The sequence below is a fragment of the Cibotium barometz genome, chromosome 22 (assembly GCF_041138505.1).
Source record: "Cibotium barometz isolate CiBa-2024 chromosome 22, ASM4113850v1, whole genome shotgun sequence".
NCBI lineage: Eukaryota > Viridiplantae > Streptophyta > Polypodiopsida > Cyatheales > Cibotiaceae > Cibotium > Cibotium barometz.
The window spans coordinates 22,614,606-22,624,569 of record NC_141067.1 but is presented as its reverse complement, the minus strand read 5'-3'; the positions used below and the strand labels follow the sequence as shown (position 1 = coordinate 22,624,569).

At 38.9% G+C, this 9,964-nt stretch overlaps 1 pseudogene; it reads left to right on the top strand.

The window, feature by feature from the left end:
• The first annotated feature begins 1,105 nt into the window (after positions 1-1,105).
• LOC147626417 (germin-like protein 8-2 pseudogene) lies at positions 1,106-1,792 on the top strand (annotated as a pseudogene).
• Positions 1,793-9,964: the final 8,172 nt, after the last annotated feature.

The window sequence follows — 9,964 nt, the reverse complement described above, 5'->3', positions numbered from 1 at the left end:
TACAATGAGGATGTGATAGCCAACAATCGAGAAAGCTTACATAGCACAGCAATAATTGTATAATTTAAATTGTATCATGATAATACTTCCACCATGTACAATGAGGATGTGATAACCAACAATAGAGAAAGCTTACATAGCACAGCAATAATTGTATTATCATAATACTTCCACCATGTACAATGGCTTATATAGGCACCACGGCCCCATGTTATGTCCTCTTATGAAGAGGTTGTTCACACAGTAGTGGACACTTACAAAACTCCGAAATATCCAAAGAAAAATATGCCTTCTTTCTCTACATGTGTGAGGGCTTGCACAAATAAAAACAGAAAGGAAGTGTGGTATGTATCAACTATTATCACATCTGCTCTCTCTCTCTCTCTCTCTCTACACAAACCCAATAAAAAAAGATTCATCCTAGAAAAGAAAAGCAAGCTAGAATCCATACCCTTGTGGTCCCATCTCTACAGCATTAGCTTAGCAGCAGTGAGCCAAAACTTTGAAGGTTTACTTGCCCTTCCAAGAGAGAACGTAAATCCTTGGGAAGCTGAGCATAAGAAAATCTAATCTCATCTTAAATACTTATGTACATAGTTTAGGAAGTTGGTGGTACTACCACTTCTCTGTCTCCCTCACACACTCTCGTCCCTCTCTCTCCCCTGTCTCTCTCTCTCTTTCAACGAACAAATTATGTTGTCTCCTTCAACTGCGTGGCACCTATGGCCGGCGTGACATAAACCAGCGATCATCAATGCGAAGGATACAACATAAACCACAAGGTTCTGGAATGCGGATGTCAACATCGGTTTGACATGGGCGGCAATTGGAGACTACGTCAATCAGCGGTGACGTCCTACCTCAATTCCGACAGCGGGGATCGAACGGGGACTGGGTCTGTCGAAGCGGCGACTCTTTCTTGGAGCGGATAGGACTGGTTCCTTCGAGAGCGAGCGAGCGGATAATTAGACTTGTTCTTTCCCGCTGCAGCATATAAATACCACGTCTGGCGCATGAGGATCTATTCTGATCATCTCCAATTATATCCCAGGGCGCTCACAGCTTTCCCTCCTCATCATCGCATTCCCTCCATCCGCAAACCAATATGGCAGCAGCAGCAGCCAGCAGCTTGCTTCTACTGGCACTAGTCATGCTCATGTCTCCGCTCATACAACAAGTGAGGGCCGCCGATGGAGACCCTCTGCAGGACTTCTGTGTGGCGGATAACACCAGCATGATCACCCTCAACGGGTTCACCTGCAAGCCAGCCAATGAGGTGCAGGACGCCGACTTCAAGTTCACGATGCTTGAGTATCCCGCCAAACCTATCAAAGGGCTGGGCGTGTCCGTCAACCTGGCCAGCGCAGCCAACTTCTTTGCTCTCAACACGCAGGGCCTGTCCATCGCCCGCATCGACTTCGACCCCAAGGGATTAAACCCGCCCCACGTTCATCCCCGCGCCACCGAGGTGCTCTTCCTGGCCAAGGGCACGCTCAAGGTGGGCTTCGTCACCGCCACGCCCAACAATACCCTCTTTCAGCAGACCCTCTCCCCCGGCGATCTCTTTGTCTTCCCTCGCGGCCTTGTGCATTTCCAGCTCAACCCCGACAAGGACCACTCCGCCCTCGCCATCTCCGCCCTCAATAGCCAGAACCCGGGCACCTCGCAGCTCGCCGCCGCTCTCTTCGACGCCTACCCACCCCTCCCGGAGGAGGTGCTAGAGACAGCATTCGGCATCGATAAGGATGAGGTGGAAAGCCTCATCGCCAGCGTCGGCAAAACCCTTTCTTAGACTGCCACAAGTGCACACACTCGTGAATATTTCTTTTGACACTGTTTTCTTGTCTTACATGATTGGCCCCAAAAAAAAAAACCACATGGCCTCACAAAATATGCCATCATCACGTTGTTTAGACTATAACTATTCCCCACCAACTTATACACATAGTCTCTTTGAATAACAACATTGTTTTCTTATGTGATTGCCAAAAGTATTAGATGGGCTTACAAAATATGAATCTGGCCAATTGTGTAACCAAGTTTTAAAACTTGTTTTTTACATTATTAGAATATAATTACACGCCGCCAATTTATACACACACTCTCATGAATGAACTACGCTTAGCATGAATCCCTTTTGATTAATGACATTGTTTTCTTACGTGATTGGCAAAAAAATACATGGGCTCACAAACTATGAATCTTGCCAATTGTGTTTAAAATTTGATTATCTTATCTAGCTTGCTAATTAAAAATATTATCTTGGTAAGATTACACTTATCCTCGACTGTTTGGTATCCATATGGGTGCAACAGCTCAAGTCTAGGATACAGCGTCGTGAAGCTCCCTGTTCTGCGTGCTTCACGTCTTCTCTTCTAACCTTGCCGTTCACTACCCTCCCCTTTGCATGTCTGCCCCTATGCTCTTCGTCCACCTCACACCTCTTTAATATTGCCTTTTCCTCCACCATCCTACTAGCCATACTCCTCTCCATCTTCCTTGTTGCCTCCCGTTCTCCGCTCCTTGCCCCTCCCGTGCTTGGCTTGGATGCCTCTTCTGATTTTTTGTCTCGATAACGGATTACTCTTAAATAGCGTTCAAGTCGTCCTCTTTTTTTATTAGCATCATGCTACATAATCCCCTCTGACCGTGCGAAACATCCTCTTCACCAGAAATATTCAAGACTCTAAGACGATTTTCATTGGAAAAATAATCCAAGACGATTTTCATTGGAAAAATCCTTGATCACCGATCGTATATCTAGGCCCTTAATTGGGTAGTAGCGATCTTGCCCTCCATCTTCGCACTCCATTTTAAAGATGTTAGGCTACTTGGGAGGGGATTGTTCCAAGTATTCTTCCTAGATGTAAGGCTACTTGGGAGGGGATTCTTGCAAAACAAGTAGACTTTGATGCAACAACAAAGGTAGCCTAAACATTTTTCAAGGAAACTCCTTTTCGTTTGGGCCTAAGGAAGATTTTCTTCCTAGCCTACACGAGAAACTTTGACCCTATCACAGAAGACAAGAACCATTATGCTACACCAACTACTTTGACCCTGTCACAAAGAAGACCAGAACCATTACCTTTTACACGCACATTTATAGATCTCCCTCATACTTATTGGCCATTTCCAAAGGCCGTTGGGGTAGCCTACACTAGTCCTACAGGTGTCCACCATTTCTACTTTTTCCACGTTTGCTACGCCTGATGCTATTCACAAGGTTACGGTGATGGCTCATGACAGTGATGTTGAGATTTTGGGAGACCCAAGCTCTCTATGGCAATGATGCTAATTCCACACTAATCACCTACTAATTACACATTATTAAAATGACCTAAGGTGGATGGTGTCTAATTATACACATGATGATGTGTATGTGCGATAGACTCAAATCAATTAGATTCCAAGATAGATTAGCTTGGACTCATAGAGAGACTTGAGATGTGCAAAGTGCATGAGATGATTCATTGCTTGAAAAATGACCCCTTTTATAGGGTGGAGGTACAAATCTCATGGGACTTCCCTTGCATATGGGATAAATGTCTACTTGCCATATGGCATTTCTCACTCCATACCTCTTGTCTAGTGCACTTTGGCACCACAATTCTCAACACCCCCCCTTGGTGCCAAATCTTTGGGCTACTTCAAGGTGGTTGGATGATGCGAGTCATACAAATAAGCTTTCACTCTTCCTAACTCCCTCTATGTGCTAGGGTTTCTTTGACCCAAGATATAAATGTGCTACTTTGGCACTAACCCCGCCTTGATGCCGACATGGCAAATCAGAGGTAGGGGTGACAAGCTACTTTGGCCATTTCTCGGCATGAGTACATCATTGGTCTTAGAGGCCGGTTTACAAAATCTTAAGGACTTTTTATAGAGAGAAGGGGTGTCCTTTGTGGTTTTTATGCTACTTCTGGGACCTGTAGTCCCTCAAAACAATGTACAGAGACATGAGGTAGACGTGACAACAACCAGTGTCGGATCTACCCCTAGATGGGCCACTTTGCATGGGATTACTTTAGGGTAAGGGGTCGTAGGAGGCGGAAAAAATGCACTCCTTAAGTGACAACCTAATGCTCCATCTTGGTGGGTCATCTCTCTTGGCCTCCCTCTAGGTGGAAATGTTAAGGCATAAGATGATTCGGAGATGATGCTTCCCAAAGACAATGTAAAGAGTGATGATGCATTTGGTCAAAGTGATGAGTTTGTAGAGTCATCCTCGCAGAAAGATGTTGAATCAAGGCATAATGACTTTGTTGAGTCCTCCTTACCTGGGATGGAAAATATGAAGGATGCACTTCGTATAGATGCACATGACACATTAGAACTTATGAGGCCTTGCACAATGCACAATAGGATATATGCCATGATGCCTTGCAAGGCACCCATGCATTGCACACATATATAGAGACTATGCAGAGTGTTAACATGCTTCATTAGACTTTGCTCCAAGGATTACCCCCTCCTCTAGCATTATGGGAGGCAAGTTCGTACATCGACCAAGTGCTTTCTCAAGTCGAGAGTCAAAACCACTTCTTCATTATGAGGATTATGTAATGGAATATGCATGGCCTACAAAGGCTTGCCACCCTCCCACCCATACTAGGAATGAGCTTGTTACATAGAGCTCTTATAAATAATAAACCACTAAATGTTGAAATAAATATGTGAAATAAAAAATCTCAATGTAGAGGAGGGTCAAGCATTTGCAATACTGCAAGTCACAAGCATAAATTGTTAAATCTTGTAACTCGGAACACAACTTCTATCCCCCTTGCTAAGGTATTTCTTTCTTTGATATTCGATGGTTGCTCCCAAATAGGCTCCATTAGCTTATTTGAGGCTCTTGGTGCCCTAAACTTTGTAAGTGTAGTAGTCTATTGTGCACACTACTACTAAGGCCTCTAAACTCCCCAATATAACTTCCAATAATGGCCGAGCATTGATCATTCATAATCATGAATTTAGAAGGGTAGGTATAAAACGTAAAAAAGATCTAAGTTGACATTATTTCTAAAAATGGGTGTTTTTTTCCCTTGCTAAGGTCTTTCTTTAATCCATTATTGCATCTAAGAATGAGTGTTACAATCCCTTGCCACTTTCTTTCTTTGATCTTTTATGATTACCACCAAATATTCTCCATTAATGCATCTGAGGATTTTTGTGCCCTAAATGTCATGATCTCATTATAGACTTGATTTAGAATATCTGTTGAATATAGGGATAATAGGAAAATTTCTTACTGCCTTTCAATGAGGTTCCACCGTACCTTGAAAATCACTTCAGTAGACAAGACTCACCACGCTTGGACGTTGGTTAGCATCTTTGTGAATGCTCCTAAATAGTACACAATCATTGACACATTGGGTTGCATCTTTGTGAATGCCCCTAAATAGTACACAATTATTGACAAATGCATGTATGCGTTCATTATCCATGCCAAGTGTCATTACCACTCTTCTAGCATGTGCCCTCATATCTAACAACTTGTTGTTCCAAGGAAGCATCTTTTCATAACTCTATATACACATAAGATAACATAGCTTAATTTATGAGATTAGAAAGTACATAGATTAATTGAAGAGATTAGGAAATAAACATACAAAAGAAGTAAACAACAAAACATAAGCACACATTGAAAGATGCTTGTAACGCTAAGCTTGCTCCAATCGTACATGGTTGGCAAGTTCAGTAGCTCCAAGGTCACATGAAGGGTTAACTTTATGTGGCATTGATGGAAACATTTATTGATTGTGCATAGGATACCAACTCATGACCTCATTCACATCAATTCTCTCCTAGAGACATCTCAATGCTTTACACAATCATCTTCTTGTTATAGAGTAATGATGCACTAAATCCCTCATACTACAATCTGTCTCCTCCTAATACTCATCCTAAATAAACGAAAAAACATATAAACACTTCAATTAAATGCGTGCAAGGGAGAGAAATTAACATATATACTCACCAAAGAATTCTTCTCGCATGTCCATTACTATAAACACACATGCCCATTACTATAAACACACAATTTATCCCTTTCATCTCACATAGAGATGGAATCTTGTGACAAAACCACTCATGATGACTCCTCATGGGAAAAACATCATCCTTGACATATGATGAAGGTGAAGTATCATTTCTCATGGATACCTACAAAACTATAAGAAATTAGACATGGCTCTCCCAAAAATAGAGGATCATTCAGGCTTGGATATTTATACCTTCTCTAATCTTAATATGTGTCTATGGGCATGAGTATACATGTGGCTATAATGCACAGATGTATAACCACATACTGAAATAAAAAATTTAGGATTCTCACATGCCACATGTGACCTATGCTTTTGTCTTGCCAATCTTAGAACTTTTCCTCCCTTCGCAAAATTTGCAATGAAAAGACATATATCAGTTGCTTCCACTCCCCTACCTCAAGCAAGAACTCTTCCCTTTAAGTGCTTTCATCTCCTCTACCTCGAGTAACAATCTCATTCTCTCTCTTCCCTTTGTGTTCTTCCCTACCTCAAGCAAGAAAATCATGAACTCATCCTCAAGGTAAGGTTTTCTCCTCTCTGTTCCTCTCCTTTCTTTATTTTCATTCATTTATATGCATATGTAAGATTGGAAGGAGATTATTATACTTACCTCTGTCTTTTTTATTCTTATATTATTCTTCCTATTCTCACTTCTCTATCTCTAAAACTTGACATTATAACTATTTGTTTTAAATCTCCTCTTTTACTAGGTAAACTTATTAAATGTTTTTTAAATTAACTTTATTATGTTTGATTTTCTGGAGGTTCAGGTTTTAGGGTCTCTTATAGTTAGCTTCATTCCAACAACCAATCAAGAGGTAAGCCTTTCATATTATTATCTTCTTTAGTCTCTTTGATTCTTTGCTTTTGGTTGAAGCCTTAAGCATAAAGCTTTAGGCTTGAGCATAAATCCTAAAAGCTTTTATGCATTGATTTAATGCATAATGGTTTTTATGCATTAGGCTTGATACATTATGCAATATCAAGCTTATGAATAAGCTCTATGTATAAGTGAATAAGAGCTTGGACCTTTATAATTCATAAGATCTCTATGCCATATATAGAGCTTATGATCAAATGAGTTGTATGTATGAGTGAACAAGAGTTTGGATCTTTATACTAAGAAATCTATGTATGTAGATCTTTAGTATAAATAATTCTATTCTCTCATGTATAAGTGCTAAGAGCTCTTATGCTCTATGCATAAAAGCATAAGATCTTGGAGCTTATGCATATTTCTCTTATTTATATAGCTCTTTTAAGAATGACTCTAATTAAAAATAAATTCCTTTATGCATCTTTCTATGCATAAAATCAAAATTAATGAGAATGAAACTTTTGAAATAAAAATAAATTCCTTTATTCATCTTTCTATGCATAAAACCAAAATTAATGAGAATAAAACTTTTGACATAAAAATAAATTCTTTTATGCATATTTCTATGTATAAAATCAAAATTAATGAGAATGACACTTTTGAATTAAAAATAAATTCCTTTATGCATCTTTCTATGCATAAAATCAAAATTGATGAGAATGACACTTTTGAAATAAATCTTTTAGAATGCACAAATGGAAGGAATTACTCTTTTAGAATATTCTAATGATATATGATAAACTTCAGTTCCACAAAATTTAAGAAGATTTTACCATAACCTCCTTTGTATAGCTGACCATTTCTCAATTTTAACATTCAATTTATGACTTGAATTAATCCAATTTGAATTCTAATATCTCTAATCTACTCCATTTTCTAAAAATCAGAGATTAAACAATGAAAAGAGTTTAATCAATCATTTAATTAAACTTTCCAAGATTAAGAAGGGCTGAATTGTAAAGAAGAGAAGGGGGTGGCCTTTCCATCAAGGCATAGCATCAGATTTTAATTCAAACATTTTCAAAGCATAAAATTTAAGAAAACCATAGATTTAAAATTCACAATAAGTAAGAATTAAGCTTACATGGAGTTTGTAAGCTTTCCTTTGGCTTGAGGGATTGAGGGTTCTACTCTTGTTTGCAGCAAGAGTGGCCACTAGTTCTTTTGGAGAGGATTTAGTAAAAAATAATTGAATTATCGAGTGAATTCAATGTATTTAACTCTGGGGAGGAGTAGAGTAGCAGTGCATAAACATTATTAACCTTTTACAAAGGGGGAGGCTTCGATTTATAGGAAAAAGGGAGCCTCTAACCAAGCAAACTGATTCTAGAATTTTCCAGATCAATTTGGTCACTTTTTGACCATTTTTAGGGCTTAGTCAAGTCTTCATCTTATGTGAGCATTTACTCAGTTTTGGGGGATTTTATTTTATTCTTCAATTTATCTCCTCCCTACATTTGGATTAATCCTATTGGTCCATAGGAACCTTAATTCAAAATGTTCAGAAAATCTGGACCCTAAGGTCCTTTTTACCTATTTTCGATTTATTCCAATTGCAAACTGGAAATTTCTTTTTGAATTTATGTTTCAAGGGAAATCATTTTAATAGGAAGGGATATTTTGCCATCCAAAGATATCTAAAAACTGAATTATCTCTCTCTAAAATATTTTCTCTCTCTAGGCCAAAACAGATAGAAACAAGATCTGTTATTATTCTGAAAAGGGGATTGATTACAAGGGGAGAAACTGGACATTTTGAGGGGCTGGGGGAGGAATCTTACAGTTTTTGGAAATTTCCCTTTTAAAGAACACATGACATATGTATATGTGTGAATGGATGAAACTTGATCCTTCACTCTCTTATGCTCCTTCTTTGTCACGATCCAAGGTGCCATAGGTGAGGACACCTTTTGGTTTTCTTGAATGGATGCAATTTGATCCTTTCCTCTCTCATGCTCCTTCTTTGTCAAGATCCAAGGTGTCATAGAGGTGACGCCACCTTTTTCATTTTCTTGAATGCTTGGCCAACTGGTTAGGAGATGATCAATAAATCTCAATCCTCCCAAACAAGAAGAGAATCTCTCTTGCCAAATGAGTGATCCTAAATGTTTGATGCCACACTTTTTAGGATGTGTATTTGATCTAGAAAATGAATGAATTTTATATTTGCCAAATCTGAACGTCAAAAGGAGATTAAATACGGGGGTGGCGTTTAGGTTGATCCTCTCCACACCACTTACCAATCACCTAATATTAGACTATGTGGGGGAACTCCATTTTTAGATGGAACAAACTTCTCATGATCATATGGAGAAAATCAGTAAATTTTAAGAGATTAGAAAGTACATAGATTAATTGAAGAGATTAGGAAATAAACATACAAAAGAAGTAAACAACAAAACATAAGCACACATTGAAAGATGCTTGTAACGCTAAGCTTGCTCCAATCGTACATGGTTGGCAAGTTCAGTAGCTCCAAGGTCACACGAAGGGTTAACTTTATGTGGCATTGATGGAAACATTTATTGATTGTGCATAGGATACCAACTCATGACCTCATTCACATCAATTCTCTCCTAGAGACATCTCAATGCTTTACACAATCATCTTCTTGTTATAGAGTAATGATGCACTAAATCCCTCATACTACAATCTGTCTCCTCCTAATACTCATCCTAAATAAACGAAAAAACATATAAACACTTCAATTAAATGCGTGCAAGGGAGAGAAATTAACATATATACTCACCAAAGAATTCTTCTCGCATGTCCATTACTATAAACACACATGCCCATTACTATAAACACACAATTTATCCCTTTCATCTCACATAGAGATGGAATCTTGTGACAAAACCACTCATGATGACTCCTCATGGGAAAAACATCATCCTTGACAGATGATGAAGGTGAAGTATCATTTCTCATGGATACCTACAAAACTATAAGAAATTAGACATGGCTCTCCCAAAAATAGAGGATCATTCAGGCTTGGATATTTATACCTTCTCTAATCTTAATATGTGTCTATGGGCATGAGTAT